We start from the raw sequence: 19,466 nt of genomic DNA on the forward strand, positions 1-19,466 counted from the left end.
GGGTGATTTAACCACTTCCGGTTGCTCCAGGAAGCTTAGAATCGACACAGGTAGACCTCATGGTGGCCTGATGGACTGACATCAAAGACAGGTTCATAAGACATTCATAACCCACATAGGCTTCAGGTTGAATTGAGAGGTGCAGTCAATGTATTCCTATGGAGCGACATGTCATTGTAAATTGTTTGATGTAAACACCAGCTTTTAACTGTTAAGGGTTAATGCCACAAGGTCAAGGTTAGGCTTGCACAGATTGGGAGGACCTTAAGAACATTCCTGAGGTGAAATTGTGCTTCTAACCTTAACGGTTCTCTCTCTGTCTCCCAAAAGCAAATAAAATTGACATGAGGTCAAAAGGTCATTTGGGTCCATTTTCTTGTAACGGTCGCTGCGCTCAGACCGAGCGAGCTACGGTCAAGCGGGGCATCTCGTTGAACTCGGCACGGCCTGGAGATAATAGTCATGCCATTGCAGGCTTTGTGTGTCTTAAGCACCGTACTTTTTCACTCCATCCTTCCTTTTTGTGTGTGTGTGTGTTTGTGTGAGAGAGCTTTTCTTTGACATCTGTTGGGAAAAAAGACTGATTACACTTCATGAGGGTTGTCTAATCACACAAGTGAAGTTTTGAAAAGATCTGACCTTTAATTACCCTTCAAAACCTGACCCTATGCACCATTTAAGGTACTTCCAGTTGACATAGGAAGCTGAACGTGAACACATACCCTCCTTGGGGTAGGCTCTTATTTAATATTGAGTTTTAAGTCTTTATGTTAAGAACTGACTTATTAACAGAGGGTTAAATGAGTGTGTGTTACTTCATAAAATCACATAAAATCACAGAATTCTCGCAGAGCTTCGAGACCCACTTTAAAAATGTTCGTGTGAACAAACTGCAACTGGATCTGTGAATTTTTGAAAAAAAATTCCTCTTCGTGAACATCACCAAATGGACAATGTACGATTTCTCTTAAATTACGATAGATAAACGGCTGGTTCTTTTTTTCCTGACACCGTATGCTTATGTACTTTGACGTGAAGCGGTCAAATTGCACCCTACTTTGCGTTTTTGACCTTTAATCCCAGAAAAATGGCCATAACTCAAAAAGCGCAGAGGCCTCGACGCCATCTTGTTCGGGGCCAACTTCCTTTACTCAACCTACGCTCGCCGAGTTTCGTCTTCGAAATATTTTCAGTTTAGGAGAAAAGGCCGCGCTCGTTTGCCCCGTGTTCGTGCGCCTGCAATATGATTTATTTGCCCCCTTGTGGGAATTTTCGAGAATGCGGAGTCCAAGTCAAAAATTTGTTATTTTTATAAAACGGTGACCGAACGTCCGAGACGATTTCTTCGATGACTTCCTGAAAGAGCTCCCCCCCGCCCTCGGCCCGACGCCGTCCGCGATTTTCTGAGACGAAGTCGGACGTCTAGTAAGGGGACCGTACATTCGCAATGGGAGAATCTTCACCGATCATATGGCTCCCGTCTCACACTTCCCTTAAGGTATGTTAATGATAAACTGTTGCTTGGCGGCAGGCTTAAGGATGACTTGAGTCAACCGACTGTGCTTATGGAGATCTTTGAAGTCAGTTGTGAAAGAGACTTTGTGGACCAATCGAAAGGTGGAAACATTTGTTTGTAGCAAAAACATTGTTGGCATTTTGTCTAAACATTATGTTGCGAAATGCAGCATTGTATTTATGCCACGCTGGTACTTCAATCAAGAGATAGTTGAGAAGCCACTCTAACCCCCCGGTCATGATGTGTCATACGCGCCCCATGCGCTTCCAATATGAAATTGTCCATACATGCGTTCCTCCTTAGCACAGAACAATGCAATAGGTTTTCAACATCCAGAGCTTTTGTGTATTTATTGTGGCTAGTAGGATAGCTGCATGGGAAACTGTTGCTGATGATGTATTTGTCAGAAGTCATTGTATTTGTCCGTTTTTTCCCACAAGGCTGAAATATGTGCCCTCGCTTAGAAAATGTTTGCAAGGTTTGTTTGTATTTCATCCAACTATCTGTGCTAAAAAGTGATGGCTACAGTATATGTAATTTCTTTCCACTTTTTGAGTGAGGCCAAAGTTCAAGCTGCTTATCTAATTGGTGAGAATGCAATGTCTGTTTATCAGACTCACTTTGACTTTATATGGTGTACCAAGAGATGTACCTTTGCTTAACGGCCATACCAGCCTGAATATGCCCGATCTCGTCTGATCTCGGAAGCTAAGCAGGGTCGGGCCTGGTTAGTACTTGGATGGGAGACCGCCTGGGAATACCAGGTGCTGTAAGCCTTTTGTCCACTAGGGGGTGTGGCATTATTTCATCAGCAACACTGCCTTGTAGTAAGCATTTGATGCTGAATTGACTAAATGCAGCTTCTATGGGCTAGTCTCCCCTGCCCTTTTAATACGATCAAAGTTCCTTGTGTTGTCAGGGAGCAACTGCCTTTTATGCATAAGACAAATAAGAATATTGTTACTGAATGCAGCTTGTGTGTGCTCTGTGCTCCCTCGCCCTGTTCAAATGATCAAAGGAAATAATGCTGGTGAGGAGTGGAACTGGACTGGTGTCTGATGGCCCTGTGTTTTCCATGTTGGAATTACAACCCGTCTTTTATGGAGTAAATCAAAAGCACAAGAGAATCTGAGATGTTATCGATAATAAATCAATTGGTTTCATGCATTTGTCTGTGTGTGTGTGTGTGTGTCTGAATGTGATTGTATTTCGTCATATCGCAAACATTTGTGATATCAGATAGGTTAAGATATTAAAAAGTAATTGGTGATTTTTTCGACAGTGTTGCATGATGGGAATCTAGTGGTTCACTGATATAATCTAGTAAACAAAATAAACTACTTTTTCACCACTCTGTGTGCAAGTGCATTCCTAAACGGCATTTAACGCAGGTCGATGTGATATGATATTATCACAACAAAAAAGTGGTTCCCGTTAGCGGAAAATGTTGGCACTGGAGAGACTTGCCCTCCACTAAGCAGAAGAGATACTGTGATCAAGAAGTTGGTTGACCCAGTGTGGGGCTCAGCCATTCCACTCTGGCTGGAGCTGACCCTTTTGAATTTTCCAAATGTGGGAATCTCGAATGCAAAATTTATGGTAGTGGTCGTTTGCAAAATTTATGGTAGTGGTCGTTTGCGCTGTACCCTATATCTTTGTAAGGGAAGTCCCCCCTCAATTGTACAAAATAACATGGCAACTTATTGGCACCGAGCGGACCATATACACGATGGGATTGTGTGGGATTTCACATTACATCCGGCGCTGTTTCGTCCAAAGTTGATGACAAATGCCATATTGTAAATGAGCTTGGTAACACCCCAAAAATCCTAGTAGTGGGCGAGTGTGTTCCATCTTAATTTTTATAGGCTTACTGTAACAGCAAGTCAAGACCCAAGAGTCATATTTGAAATTTTGAAATTTGAAAGTTTTGGCAAAAACTTATCACCCCTTATGTCAAATTACACATGTGTAAGAACTGTATGAAAATACTTTTGTCAAATTTTATTAACATAATTTTTTGACATTTTTATTTGGACTTAAGGAATATGTTTTGTGCATTTGGAATGTGATTTCATAGGAAGTCAAAAGTCAAAAGTCAAAAATGTCAAATATTGGAAAAATTTATCACCCCCTTTAAAAAAGTGCTTTCTGGACCGTTTTTTTGAAATTCTTTCGATTTTTATGTCAATTACACATGTATAAGAAACTGTATGAAAATACTTTAGTCACATTTTACTGTCATAATTTTTTATAAATGTTTACTTGTACTTAAGGAATATGTTTTGTGCATTTGCAATCTGATTTAATACGAAGTCAAAAATGTGAATAAATTAGAAAAAACGTATCACCCCCCAAACCTCCATAAATCACTCAGGCCAGCACCCATTGATTTGGGGGCCGATAGTATAGTGCTCCCATGGACGTCTGGATGACACCTAAAAGCATTTAAAACCGTTTTGAAAAATGAACGCCTGGTAACCCAAAACATGAAACTAGAATATTTTTTGACTTTGTTTGGAAACCTCCATAAATCACTCAGGCCGTACCCCATTGACTCGAGAAGAAAAAACATAAAATATTTTCCAGAAAAAAAAACAGAATATTTTCTGAGTTTTTGTGAAAACCTCCATAAAACACTCAGGCCAGCCACCCATTGATTTTTGGCCGTAGAATAGTGCTCCCAGAGCGGGTATGAGGTCTGGATGCTCCCTAAAACGCAATTTCAAACCATCTTGAAACATGGCACCTGGTAACCCCAAAAAAAATACCAGGTGCACGAACAGTTTGGACTTGTGTGTGTGTGTGTGAGCTTTTCTTTGACATCTGTTTAGAGAAATGACTGATTTACAGTTCATGAAGGTTGCCTAATCACAGACACTTAAAGTTTTGGAAAGATCTGACTTTTTTAACCCTTTGAAACAGCACCTATGACCCCATTTTAAGGCACTTCCGGTTGGCACAGGAAGCTATAAGTAAATACCTATCCTGATCGGGGTATGCTTTTACAGAATCCTGAGTTTTAAGTCTATACGTTAAGAACTGACCTGATTTACAAAGGGTTGAATGCACTATATATCACAAACTGCTGTTGGGTATGGCAAAACACTTTTAGGGTGATTTTATCACTTCCGGTTGCTCCAGGAAGCTTAGAATCAACACAGGTAGACCTCATAGTGGCTTGATGGATTGTCATTGAAGACAGGTTCATAAGACATTCATAACCACATAGGGGTTATTTAAAGAATGCACGTTACATTTGCATATGATTCAACAGTGAAAAACATCACATCATATTGCAAACATAACACACTGTTGAATCATATTGCAAACACACACTGTTACATTTGCAATATGATGTGTTGAATCATATTGCAAACATAACACACACTGTTACGTTTGCAATATGATGTGTTGGATCATATTGCAAACATAACACACACTGTTACATTTGCAATATGATGTGTTGAATCATATTGCAAACATACACACACTGTTACGTTTGCAATATGATGTGTTTGAATCATATTGCAAACATAACACACACTGTTACATTTGCAATATGATGTGTTGAATCATATTGCAAATCTAACGTGCATTTGCAATATGATGTGATGTTGAATCATATTGCAAATGTAACGTACATTCTCTTAAATACTTTAGAAGATGCAAAAGTCAACGTCCTGATGACCTCAGGATGGCCGGGCAGTGATAGTGGTTCCTCTCCATCGCTCGTTGTGTTTAATTTCATCATGTCGCTTTTTGTGATGGTACCCCCCCGTTGAAAACATATTGCAAATGTAACAAAAGTCAAGTAGCAAGTCGGTGTCCATCATCAATTAGATATATTCAGACACCAAACTGATACCATCTGACACCAAACTCACTTTACCACTCCTTTAGAAGCCAACTATCACATATTTCAGAGCAGGCCCAAAATTCACAGCGCCTTCTATTTAAACCATAATAAAACAAATAATACGTAGTTATGTTCTAGCTGCGGTCCAATATTCACATTATGTTTAGCCCTATGTGAGGCGACCTGGAATCCCAAGTTCGGCTCGATAGTCATTACGGTGCCCTAGCAAAACCCTAATTGGTGCTGAAAAATCCACTTTTTTTCCATGCCTTGCTACGGGGTGCTTGAATGAGCAATCGGACAGAATCGTTGAGGTCCATCTCTATGGGCCGAGCCGGTTTCAATGCCCTAGTCTTGAGACTCTGGACTTTTCTAAAATGTCGCCAGTTTCGTTGAGCTCAAAATGATTGAAAACATTGCAAAATACACCGAGGCTGTTTATCGGTCTGAAAACCTTCTAGAGCCACATAACTCACCGTGCACAATCGACCTGAGGTCTAGAACAGGTTTGTAAAGTTTCAGAACTCTAGGTCTGACGGTTCTTAAAAAGTTGAACAAAACTAACTACTACAGGCACTGTCTGCCTCTTAGCCCCTCAGTGTGTCCCTCCATCATTTCTGTGTGGGTGTGTTTTTTTTTTTTTTAATCTGATGGGATGAATGACTGATTTACAGTTCAGGAGGGTTGTCTATTCACATATATGAAGTTTTGGAAAGATTTGACATTTTTATAATCCCTTTGAAACAGCCATTTGACACCAATTAAGGCACTTCCGGTTTGCACAGGAAGCTAAAAAGTAACACTTATCATTACTGGAGTATGCTTTACAGAATCCTGAGTTTTATGTCTGTATGTTAAAAATTGACTGATTTACATAGGGCTGAATGCACTATTTCTCTCAAACTGCAGGTTGGCTATGGCAAACACTTTTAGGGTGATTTAACCACTTCCGGTTGCTCCAGGAAGCTTAGAATCGACACAGGTAGACCTCATGGTGGCCTGATGGACTGACATCAAAGACAGGTTCATAAGACATTCATAACCCACATAGGCTTCAGGTTGAATTGAGAGGTGCAGTCAATGTATTCCTATGGAGCGACATGTCATTGTAAATTGTTTGATGTAAACACCAGCTTTTAACTGTTAAGGGTTAATGCCACAAGGTCAAGGTTAGGCTTGCACAGATCGGGAGGACCTTAAGAACATTCCTGAGGTGAAATTGTGCTTCTAACCTTAACGGTTCTCTCTCTGTCTCCCAAAAGCAAATAAAATTGACATGAGGTCAAAAGGTCATTTGGGTCCATTTTCTTGTAACGGTCGCTGCGCTCAGACCGAGCGAGCTACGGTCAAGCGGGGCATCTCGTTGAACTCGGCACGGCCTGGAGATAATAGTCATGCCATTGCAGGCTTTGTGTGTCTTTAAGCACCGTACTTTTTCACTCCATCCTTCCTTTTTGTGTGTGTGTGTTTGTGTGAGAGAGCTTTTCTTTGACATCTGTTGGGAAAAATGACTGATTACACTTCATGAGGGTTGTCTAATCACACAAGTGAAGTTTTGAAAAGATCTGACCTTTATTACCCTTCAAACCTGACCCTATGCACCATTTTAAGGTACTTCCAGTTGACATAGGAAGCTGAACGTGAACACATACCCTCCTTGGGGTAGGCTCTTATTTAATATTGAGTTTTAAGTCTTTATGTTAAGAACTGACTTATTAACAGAGGGTTAAATGAGTGTGTGTTACTTCATAAAATCACATAAAATCACAGAATTCTCGCAGAGCTTCGAGACCCACTTTAAAAATGTTCGTGTGAACAAACTGCAACTGGATCTGTGAATTTTTTGAAAAAAAATTCCTCTTCGTGAACATCACCAAATGGACAATGTACGATTTCTCTTAAATTACGATAGATAAACGGCTGGTTCTTTTTTTCCTGACACCGTATGCTTATGTACTTTGACGTGAAGCGGTCAAATTGCACCCTACTTTGCGTTTTTGACCTTTAATCCCAGAAAAATGGCCATAACTCAAAAAGCGCAGAGGCCTCGACGCCATCTTGTTCGGGGCCAACTTCCCTTTACTCCAAACCTACGCTCGCCGAGTTTCGTCTTCGAAATATTTTCCGTTTAGGAGAAAAGGCCGCGCTCGTTTGCCCCGTGTTCGTGCGCCTGCAATATGATTTATTTGCCCCCTTGTGGGAATTTTCGAGAATGCGGAGTCCAAGTCAAAAATTTGTTATTTTTATAAAACGGTGACCGAACGTCCGAGACGATTTCTTCGATGACTTCCTGAAAGAGCTCCCCCCCGCCCTCGGCCCGACGCCGTCCGCGATTTTCTGAGACGAAGTCGGACGTCTAGTAAGGGACCGTACATTCGCAATGGGAGAATCTTCACCGATCATATGGCTCCCGTCTCACACTTCCCTTAAGGTATGTTAATGATAAACTGTTGCTTGGCGGCAGGCTTAAGGATGACTTGAGTCAACCGACTGTGCTTATGGAGATCTTTGAAGTCAGTTGTGAAAGAGACTTTGTGGACCAATCGAAAGGTGGAAACATTTGTTTGTAGCAAAACATTGTTGGCATTTTGTCTAAACATTATGTTGCGAAATGCAGCATTGTATTTATGCCACGCTGGTACTTCAATCAAGAGATAGTTGAGAAGCCACTCTAACCCCCCCGGTCATGATGTGTCATACGCGCCCCATGCGCTTCCAATATGAAATTGTCCATACATGCGTTCCTCCTTAGCACAGAACAATGCAATAGGTTTTCAACATCCAGAGCTTTTGTGTATTTATTGTGGCTAGTAGGATAGCTGCATGGGAAACTGTTGCTGATGATGTATTTGTCAGAAGTCATTGTATTTGTCCGTTTTTTCCCACAAGGCTGAAATATGTGCCCTCGCTTAGAAATGTTTGCAAGGTTTGTTTGTATTTCATCCAACTATCTGTGCTAAAAAGTGATGGCTACAGTATATGTAATTTCTTCCACTTTTTGAGTGAGCCAAAGTTCAAGCTGCTTATCTAATTGGTGAGAATGCAATGTCTGTTTATCAGACTCACTTTGACTTTATATGGTGTACCAAGAGATGTACCTTCGCTTACGGCCATACCAGCCTGAATATGCCCGATCTCTTCTGATCTCGGAAGCTAAGCAGGGTCGGGCCTGGTTAGTACTTGGATGGAGACCTCCTGGGAATACCAGGTGCTGTAAGCCTTTTGTCCACTAGGGGGTGTGGCATTATTTCATCAGCAACACGCGCTTGTAGTAAGCATTTATGCTGAATTGACTAAATGCAGCTTCTATGGGCTAGTCTCCCCTGCCCTTTTAATACGATCAAAGTTCCTTGTGTTGTCAGGCAACTGCCTTTTATGCATAAGACAAATAAGAATATTTGTTACTGAATGCAGCTTGTGTGTGCTCTGTGCTCCCTCGCCCTGTTCAAATGATCAAAGGAAATAAGCTGGTGAGAGTGGAACTGGACTGGTGTCTGATGGCCCTGTTTTCCATGTTGGAATTACAACCCTTCTTTTATGGAGTAAATCAAAAGCACAAGAGAATCTGAGATGTTATCGATAATAAATCAATTGGTTTTCATGCATTTGTCTGTGTGTGTGTGTGTGTGTCTGAATGTGATTGTATTTCGTCATATCGCAAACATTTGTGATATCAGATAGTTAAGATATTAAAAAGTAATTGGTGATTTTTTTCGACAGTGTTGCATGATGGGATCTAGTGGTTCACTGATATATATAGTAAACAAAATAAACTACTTTTTCACCACTCTGTGTGCAAGTGCATTCCTAAACGGCATTTAACGCAGGTCGATGTGATATGATATTATCACAACAAAAGTGGTTCCCGTTAGCGGAAAATGTTGGCACTGGAGAGACTTGCCCTCCACTAAGCAGAAGAGATACTGTGATCAAGAAGGTGGTTGACCCAGTGTGGGCTCAGCCATTCCACTCTGGCTGGGCTGACCCCTTTTGAATTTTCCAAATGTGGGAATCTCGAATGCAAAATTTATGGTAGTGGTCGTTTGCAAAATTTATGGTAGTGGTCGTTTGCGCTGTACCCTGATATCTTTGTAAGGGAAGTCCCCCCTCAATTGTACAAAATAACATGGCAACTTATTGGCACGAGCGGACCATATACACGATGGGATTGTGTGGGATTTCACATTACATCCGGCGCTGTTTCGTCCAAAGTTGATGACAAATGCCATATTGTAAATGAGCTGTGTAACACCCCAAAAATCCTATAGTGGGCGAGTGTGTTCCATCTTAATTTTTTATAGGCTTACTGTAACGCAAGTCAAGACCCAAGAGTCATATTTTGAAATTTGAAATTTTGAAAGTTTGGCAAAAACTTATCACCCCTTATGCTACCCAAATTCATATGTCATTACACATGTGTAAGAACTGTATGAAAATACTTTTGTCAAATTTTATTAACATAATTTTTTGGACATTTTTATTTGGACTTAAGGAATGTTTTGTGCATTTGGAATGTGATTTCATAGGAAGTCAAAGTCAAAAGTCAAAAATGTCAAATATTTGGAAAAAATTTATCACCCCCTTTAAAAAAGTGCTTTCTGGACCGTTTTTTGAAATTCTTTCGATTTTATGTCAATTACACATGTATAAAACTGTATGAAAATACTTTAGTCACATTTTACTGTCATAATTTTTTATAAATGTTTACTTGTACTTAAGGAATATGTTTTGTGCATTTGCAATCTGATTTAATACGAAGTCAAAAATGTGAATAAATTAGAAAAAACGTATCACCCCCCAAACCTCCATAATCACTCAGGCCAGCACCCATTGATTTGGGGCCATAGTATAGTGCTCCCATGGACGTCTGGATGACACCTAAAAGCATTTAAAACCGTTTTTGAAAATGACGCCTGGTAACCCAAAACATGAACATAGAATATTTTTTGACTTTGTTTGGAAACCTCCATAAATCACTCAGGCCGTACCCCATTGACTCGAGAAGAAAAAACATAAAATATTTTCCAGAAAAAAAACGAATATTTTCTGAGTTTTTGTGAAAACCTCCATAAACACTCAGGCCAGCCCCCATTGATTTTTGGCCGTAGAATAGTGCTCCCAGAGCGGGTATGGAGGTCTGGATGCTCCCTAAATGCAATTTCAACCATCTTGAAACATGGCACCTGGTAACCCCAAAAAAATACCAGGTGCACGAACAGTTTGGACTTGTGTGTGTGTGTGTGAGCTTTTCTTTGACATCTGTTTAGAGAAATGACTGATTTACAGTTCATGAAGGTTGCCTAATCACACACTTAAAGTTTTGGAAAGATCTGACTTTTTTAACCCTTTGAAACAGCACCTATGACCCCATTTTAAGGCACTTCCGGTTGGCACAGGAAGCTATAAGTAAATACCTATCTGATCGGGGTATGCTTTTACAGAATCCTGAGTTTTAAGTCTATACGTTAAGAACTGACTGATTTACAAAGGGTTGAATGCACTATATATCACAAACTGCTGGTTGGGTATGGCAAAACACTTTTAGGGTGATTTTATCACTTCCGGTTGCTCCAGGAAGCTTAGAATCAACACAGGTAGACCTCATAGTGGCTTGATGGATTGTCATTGAAGACAGGTTCATAAGACATTCATAACCCACATAGGGTTTATTTAAAGAATGCACGTTACATTTGCATATGATTCAACAGTGAAAAACATCACATCATATTGCAAACATAACACACTGTTGAATCATATTGCAAACACACACTGTTACATTTGCAATATGATGTGTTGAATCATATTGCAAACATAACACACACTGTTACGTTTGCAATATGATGTTTGGATCATATTGCAAACATAACACACACTGTTACATTTGCAATATGATGTGTTGAATCATATTGCAAACATAACACACACTGTTACGTTTGCAATATGATGTGTTGAATCATATTGCAAACATAACACACACTGTTACATTTGCAATATGATGTGTTGAATCATATTGCAAATCTAACGTGCATTTGCAATATGATGTGATGTTGAATCATATTGCAAATGTAACGTACATTCTCTTAAATACTTTAGAAATGCAAAAGTCACGTCCTGATGACCTCAGGATGGCCGGGCAGTGATAGTGGTTCCTCTCCATCGCTCGTTGTGTTAAATTTCATCATGTCGCTTTTTGTGATGGTACCCCCCGGTTGAAACATATTGCAAATGTACAAAAGTCAAGTAGCAAGTCGGTGTCCATCAGTCAATTAGATATATTCAGACACCAAACTGATACCATCTGACACCAAACTCACTTTTACCAACTCCTTTAGAAGCCAACTATCACATATTTCAGAGCAGGCCAAAATTCACAGCGCCTTCTATTTAAACATAATAAAACAAATAATACGTAGTTATGTTCTAGCTGCGGGTCCAATATTCACATTATGTTTAGCCCTATGTGAGGCGACCTGGAATCCCAAGTTTCGGCTCGATAGGTCATTCGGTGCCCGAGCAAAACCCTAATTGGTGCTGAAAATCCACTTTTTTCCATGCCTTGCTACGGGGTGCTTGAATGAGCAATCGGACAGAATCGTTGAGGTCCATCTCTATGGACCGAGCCGGTTTCAATGCACCTAGTCTTGAGACTCTGGGACTTTTCTAAATGTCGCCAGTTTCGTTGAGCTCAAAATGAATTGAAAACATTGCAAATACACGAGGCTGTTTATCGGTCTGAGAACCTTCTAGAGCCACATAACTCACCGTGCACAATCGACCTGAGGTCTAGAACAGGTTTGTAAAGTTTCAGAACTCTAGGTCTGACGGTTCTTTAAAAGTTGGAACAAAACTAACTACTACAGGCACTGTCTGCCTCTTAGCCCTCAGTGTGTCCCTCCATCATTTCTGTGTGGGTGTGTTTTTTTTTTTTTTTTAATCTGATGGGATGAATGACTGATTTACAGTTCAGGAGGGTTGTCTATTCACATATATGAAGTTTTGGAAAGATTTGACATTTTTATCCCTTTGAAACAGCCCATTTGACACCAATTAAGGCACTTCCGGTTTGCACAGGAAGCTAAAAGTAAACACTTATCATTACTGGAGTATGCTTTTACAGAATCCTGAGTTTTATGTCTGTATGTTAAAAATTGACTGATTTACATAGGGCTGAATGCACTATTTCTCTCAAACTGCAGGTTGGCTATGGCAAACACTTTTAGGGTGATTTAACCACTTCCGGTTGCTCCAGGAAGCTTAGAATCGACACAGGTAGACCTCATGGTGGCCTGATGGACTGACATCAAAGACAGGTTCATAAGACATTCATAACCCACATAGGCTTCAGGTTGAATTGAGAGGTGCAGTCAATGTATTCCTATGGAGCGACATGTCATTGTAAATTGTTTGATGTAAACACCAGCTTTTAACTGTTAAGGGTTAATGCCACAAGGTCAAGGTTAGGCTTGCACAGATTGGGAGGACCTTAAGAACATTCCTGAGGTGAAATTGTGCTTCTAACCTTAACGGTTCTCTCTCTGTCTCCCAAAAGCAAATAAAATTGACATGAGGTCAAAAGGTCATTTGGGTCCATTTTCTTGTAACGGTCGCTGCGCTCAGACCGAGCGAGCTACGGTCAAGCGGGGCATCTCGTTGAACTCGGCACGGCCTGGAGATAATAGTCATGCCATTGCAGGCTTTGTGTGTCTTTAAGCACCGTACTTTTTCACTCCATCCTTCCTTTTTGTGTTGTGTGTGTTTGTGTGAGAGAGCTTTTCTTTGACATCTGTTGGGAAAAAAGACTGATTACACTTCATGAGGGTTGTCTAATCACACAAGTGAAGTTTTGAAAAGATCTGACCTTTATTACCCTTCAAACCTGACCCTATGCACCATTTTAAGGTACTTCCAGTTGACATAGGAAGCTGAACGTGAACACATACCCTCCTTGGGGTAGGCTCTTATTTAATATTGAGTTTTAAGTCTTTATGTTAAGAACTGACTTATTAACAGAGGGTTAAATGAGTGTGTGTTACTTCATAAAATCACATAAAATCACAGAATTCTCGCAGAGCTTCGAGACCCACTTTAAAAATGTTCGTGTGAACAAACTGCAACTGGATCTGTGAATTTTTTGAAAAAAAATTCCTCTTCGTGAACATCACCAAATGGACAATGTACGATTTCTCTTAAATTACGATAGATAAACGGCTGGTTCTTTTTTTCCTGACACCGTATGCTTATGTACTTTGACGTGAAGCGGTCAAATTGCACCCTACTTTGCGTTTTTGACCTTTAATCCCAGAAAAATGGCCATAACTCAAAAAGCGCAGAGGCCTCGACGCCATCTTGTTCGGGGCCAACTTCCCTTTACTCCAAACCTACGCTCGCCGAGTTTCGTCTTCGAAATATTTTCAGTTTAGGAGAAAAGGCCGCGCTCGTTTGCCCCGTGTTCGTGCGCCTGCAATATGATTTATTTGCCCCCTTGTGGGAATTTTCGAGAATGCGGAGTCCAAGTCAAAAATTTGTTATTTTTATAAAACGGTGACCGAACGTCCGAGACGATTTCTTCGATGACTTCCTGAAAGAGCTCCCCCCCGCCCTCGGCCCGACGCCGTCCGCGATTTTCTGAGACGAAGTCGGACGTCTAGTAAGGGACCGTACATTCGCAATGGGAGAATCTTCACCGATCATATGGCTCCCGTCTCACACTTCCCTTAAGGTATGTTAATGATAAACTGTTGCTTGGCGGCAGGCTTAAGGATGACTTGAGTCAACCGACTGTGCTTATGGAGATCTTTGAAGTCAGTTGTGAAAGAGACTTTGTGGACCAATCGAAAGGTGGAAACATTTGTTTGTAGCAAAACATTGTTGGCATTTTGTCTAAACATTATGTTGCGAAATGCAGCATTGTATTTATGCCACGCTGGTACTTCAATCAAGAGATAGTTGAGAAGCCACTCTAACCCCCCCGGTCATGATGTGTCATACGCGCCCCATGCGCTTCCAATATGAAATTGTCCATACATGCGTTCCTCCTTAGCACAGAACAATGCAATAGGTTTTCAACATCCAGAGCTTTTGTGTATTTATTGTGGCTAGTAGGATAGCTGCATGGGAAACTGTTGCTGATGATGTATTTGTCAGAAGTCATTGTATTTGTCCGTTTTTTCCCACAAGGCTGAAATATGTGCCCTCGCTTAGAAATGTTTGCAAGGTTTGTTTGTATTTCATCCAACTATCTGTGCTAAAAAGTGATGGCTACAGTATATGTAATTTCTTCCACTTTTTGAGTGAGCCAAAGTTCAAGCTGCTTATCTAATTGGTGAGAATGCAATGTCTGTTTATCAGACTCACTTTGACTTTATATGGTGTACCAAGAGATGTACCTTTGCTTACGGCCATACCAGCCTGAATATGCCCGATCTCGTCTGATCTCGGAAGCTAAGCAGGGTCGGGCCTGGTTAGTACTTGGATGGGAGACCGCCTGGGAATACCAGGTGCTGTAAGCCTTTTGTCCACTAGGGGGTGTGGCATTATTTCATCAGCAACACTGCCTTGTAGTAAGCATTTGATGCTGAATTGACTAAATGCAGCTTCTATGGGCTAGTCTCCCCTGCCCTTTTAATACGATCAAAGTTCCTTGTGTTGTCAGGGAGCAACTGCCTTTTATGCATAAGACAAATAAGAATATTGTTACTGAATGCAGCTTGTGTGTGCTCTGTGCTCCCTCGCCCTGTTCAAATGATCAAAGGAAATAATGCTGGTGAGGAGTGGAACTGGACTGGTGTCTGATGGCCCTGTGTTTTCCATGTTGGAATTACAACCCTTCTTTTATGGAGTAAATCAAAAGCACAAGAGAATCTGAGATGTTATCGATAATAAATCAATTGGTTTCATGCATTTGTCTGTGTGTGTGTGTGTGTGTCTGAATGTGATTGTATTTCGTCATATCGCAAACCATTTGTGATATCAGATAGGTTAAGATATTAAAAAGTAATTGGTGATTTTTTCGACAGTGTTGCATGATGGGAATCTAGTGGTTCACTGATATAATCTAGTAAACAAAATAAACTACTTTTTCACCACTCTGTGTGCAAGTGCATTCCTAAACGGCATTTAACGCAGGTCGATGTGATATGATATTATCACAACAAAAAGTGGTTCCCGTTAGCGGAAAATGTTGGCACTGGAGAGACTTGCCCTCCACTAAGCAGAAGAGATACTGTGATCAAGAAGTTGGTTGACCCAGTGTGGGGCTCAGCCATTCCACTCTGGCTGGGCTGACCCCTTTTGAATTTTCCAAATGTGGGAATCTCGAATGCAAAATTTATGGTAGTGGTCGTTTGCAAAATTTATGGTAGTGGTCGTTTGCGCTGTACCCTGATATCTTTGTAAGGGAAGTCCCCCCTCAATTGTACAAAATAACATGGCAACTTATTGGCACCGAGCGGACCATATACACGATGGGATTGTGTGGATTTCACATTACATCCGGCGCTGTTTCGTCCAAAGTTGATGACAAATGCCATATTGTAAATGAGCTGTGTAACACCCCAAAAATCCTATAGTGGGCGAGTGTGTTCCATCTTAATTTTTTATAGGCTTACTGTAACGCAAGTCAAGACCCAAGAGTCATATTTTGAAATTTTGAAATTTTGAAAGTTTTGGCAAAAACTTATCACCCCTTATGTCAATTCTCACACATGTGTAAGAACTGTATGAAAATACTTTTGTCAAATTTTATTAACATAATTTTTTGGACATTTTTATTTGGACTTAAGGAATATGTTTTGTGCATTTGGAATGTGATTTCATAGGAAGTCAAAAGTCAAAAGTCAAAAATGTCAAATATTTGGAAAAAATTTATCACCCCCTTTAAAAAAGTGCTTTCTGGACCGTTTTTTGAAATTCTTTCGATTTTTATGTCAATTACACATGTATAAGAACTGTATGAAAATACTTTAGTCACATTTTACTGTCATAATTTTTTATAAATGTTTACTTGTACTTAAGGAATATGTTTTGTGCATTTGCAATCTGATTTAATACGAAGTCAAAAATGTGAATAAATTAGAAAAAACGTATCACCCCCCAAACCTCCATAAATCACTCAGGCCAGCACCCATTGATTTGGGGCCATAGTATAGTGCTCCCATGGACGTCTGGATGACACCTAAAAGCATTTAAAACCGTTTTGAAAAATGACGCCTGGTAACCCAAAACATGAAACATAGAATATTTTTTGACTTTGTTTGGAAACCTCCATAATCACTCAGGCCGTACCCCATTGACTCGAGAAGAAAAAACATAAAATATTTTCCAGAAAAAAAACAGATATTTTCTGAGTTTTTGTGAAAACCTCCATAAAACACTCAGGCCAGCCCCCATTGATTTTTGGCCGTAGAATAGTGCTCCCAGAGCGGGTATGAGGTCTGGATGCTCCCTAAATGCAATTTCAACCATCTTGAAACATGGCACCTGGTAACCCCAAAAAAATACCAGGTGCACGAACAGTTTGGACTTGTGTGTGTGTGTGTGAGCTTTTCTTTGACATCTGTTTAGAGAAATGACTGATTTACAGTTCATGAAGGTTGCCTAATCACACACTTAAAGTTTTGGAAAGATCTGACTTTTTTAACCCTTTGAAACAGCACCTATGACCCCATTTTAAGGCACTTCCGGTTGGCACAGGAAGCTATAAGTAAATACCTATCCTGATCGGGTATGCTTTTACAGAATCCTGAGTTTTAAGTCTATACGTTAAGAACTGACTGATTTACAAAGGGTTGAATGCACTATATATCACAAACTGCTGGTTGGGTATGGCAAAACACTTTTAGGGTGATTTTATCACTTCCGGTTGCTCCAGGAAGCTTAGAATCAACACAGGTAGACCTCATAGTGGCTTGATGGATTGTCATTGAAGACAGGTTCATAAGACATTCATAACCCACATAGGGTTTATTTAAAGAATGCACGTTACATTTGCATATGATTCAACAGTGAAAAACATCACATCATATTGCAAACATAACACACTGTTGAATCATATTGCAAACACACACTGTTACATTTGCAATATGATGTGTTGAATCATATTGCAAACATAACACACACTGTTACGTTTGCAATATGATGTGTTGGATCATATTGCAAACATAACACACACTGTTACATTTGCAATATGATGTGTTGAATCATATTGCAAACATAACACACACTGTTACGTTTGCAATATGATGTGTTGAATCATATTGCAAACATAACACACACTGTTACATTTGCAATATGATGTGTTGAATCATATTGCAAATCTAACGTGCATTTGCAATATGATGTGATGTTGAATCATATTGCAAATGTAACGTACATTCTCTTAAATACTTTAGAAATGCAAAAGTCAACGTCCTGATGACCTCAGGATGGCCGGGCAGTGATAGTGGTTCCTCTCCATCGCTCGTTGTGTTAAATTTCATCATGTCGCTTTTTGTGATGGTACCCCCCCGTTGAAACATATTGCAAATGTACAAAAGTCAAGTAGCAAGTCGGTGTCCATCAGTCAATTAGATATATTCAGACACCAAACTGATACCATCTGACACCAAACTCACTTTTACCAACTCCTTTAGAAGCCAACTATCACATATTTCAGAGCAGGCCCAAAATTCACAGCGCCTTCTATTTAAACCATAATAAAACAAATAATACGTAGTTATGTTCTAGCTGCGGGTCCAATATTCACATTATGTTTAGCCCTATGTGAGGCGACCTGGAATCCCAAGTTTCGGCTCGATAGGTCATTCGGTGCCCGAGCAAAACCCTAATTGGTGCTGAAAATCCACTTTTTTCCATGCCTTGCTACGGGGTGCTTGAATGAGCAATCGGACAGAATCGTTGAGGTCCATCTCTATGGACCGAGCCGGTTTCAATGCACCTAGTCTTGAGACTCTGGGACTTTTCTAAATGTCGCCAGTTTCGTTGAGCTCAAAATGAATTGAAAACATTGCAAATACACGAGGCTGTTTATCGGTCTGAGAACCTTCTAGAGCCACATAACTCACCGTGCACAATCGACCTGAGGTCTAGAACAGGTTTGTAAAGTTTCAGAACTCTAGGTCTGACGGTTCTTTAAAAGTTGGAACAAAACTAACTACTACAGGCACTGTCTGCCTCTTAGCCCCTCAGTGTGTCCCTCCATCATTTCTGTGTGGGTGTGTTTTTTTTTTTTTTTTAATCTGATGGGATGAATGACTGATTTACAGTTCAGGAGGGTTGTCTATTCACATATATGAAGTTTTGGAAAGATTTGACATTTTTATCCCTTTGAAACAGCCCATTTGACACCAATTAAGGCACTTCCGGTTTGCACAGGAAGCTAAAAGTAAACACTTATCATTACTGGAGTATGCTTTTACAGAATCCTGAGTTTTATGTCTGTATGTTAAAAATTGACTGATTTACATAGGGCTGAATGCACTATTTCTCTCAAACTGCAGGTTGGCTATGGCAAACACTTTTAGGGTGATTTAACCACTTCCGGTTGCTCCAGGAAGCTTAGAATCGACACAGGTAGACCTCATGGTGGCCTGATGGACTGACATCAAAGACAGGTTCATAAGACATTCATAACCCACATAGGCTTCAGGTTGAATTGAGAGGTGCAGTCAATGTATTCCTATGGAGCGACATGTCATTGTAAATTGTTTGATGTAAACACCAGCTTTTAACTGTTAAGGGTTAATGCCACAAGGTCAAGGTTAGGCTTGCACAGATTGGGAGGACCTTAAGAACATTCCTGAGGTGAAATTGTGCTTCTAACCTTAACGGTTCTCTCTCTGTCTCCCAAAAGCAAATAAAATTGACATGAGGTCAAAAGGTCATTTGGGTCCATTTCTTGTAACGGTCGCTGCGCTCAGACCGAGCGAGCTACGGTCAAGCGGGGCATCTCGTTGAACTCGGCACGGCCTGGAGATAATAGTCATGCCATTGCAGGGCTTTGGTGTCTTTAAGCACCGTACTTTTTCACTCATCCTTCCTTTTTGTGTGTGTGTGTGTTTGTGTGAGAGAGCTTTTCTTTGACATCTGTTGGGA

The 19,466-nt window shown here is 40.4% G+C and overlaps 3 non-coding genes and 3 pseudogenes across 3 annotated transcripts; all 6 read left to right on the forward strand.

The window, feature by feature from the left end:
* The first annotated feature begins 2,173 nt into the window (after positions 1–2,173).
* Positions 2,174–2,292, forward strand: LOC120043248. Its single transcript, XR_005476373.1, has one exon. It is a non-coding gene; the product is annotated as a 5S ribosomal RNA (ribosomal RNA).
* A 694-nt stretch (positions 2,293–2,986) lies between these two features.
* Positions 2,987–3,136, forward strand: LOC120043262 (annotated as a pseudogene).
* Positions 3,137–8,477: 5,341 nt separating this feature from the next.
* On the forward strand, positions 8,478–8,595 carry LOC120043249. Its single transcript, XR_005476374.1, has one exon. It is a non-coding gene; the product is annotated as a 5S ribosomal RNA (ribosomal RNA).
* Positions 8,596–9,279: 684 nt separating this feature from the next.
* Positions 9,280–9,428, forward strand: LOC120043264 (annotated as a pseudogene).
* A 5,337-nt stretch (positions 9,429–14,765) lies between these two features.
* Positions 14,766–14,884, forward strand: LOC120043237. The gene has a single exon (XR_005476362.1). It is a non-coding gene; the product is annotated as a 5S ribosomal RNA (ribosomal RNA).
* Positions 14,885–15,578: 694 nt separating this feature from the next.
* Positions 15,579–15,728, forward strand: LOC120043268 (annotated as a pseudogene).
* Positions 15,729–19,466: the final 3,738 nt, after the last annotated feature.

The sequence above is a fragment of the Salvelinus namaycush genome, unplaced genomic scaffold (genome assembly GCF_016432855.1).
Source record: "Salvelinus namaycush isolate Seneca unplaced genomic scaffold, SaNama_1.0 Scaffold880, whole genome shotgun sequence".
In the NCBI taxonomy this organism is placed as follows: domain Eukaryota; kingdom Metazoa; phylum Chordata; class Actinopteri; order Salmoniformes; family Salmonidae; genus Salvelinus; species Salvelinus namaycush.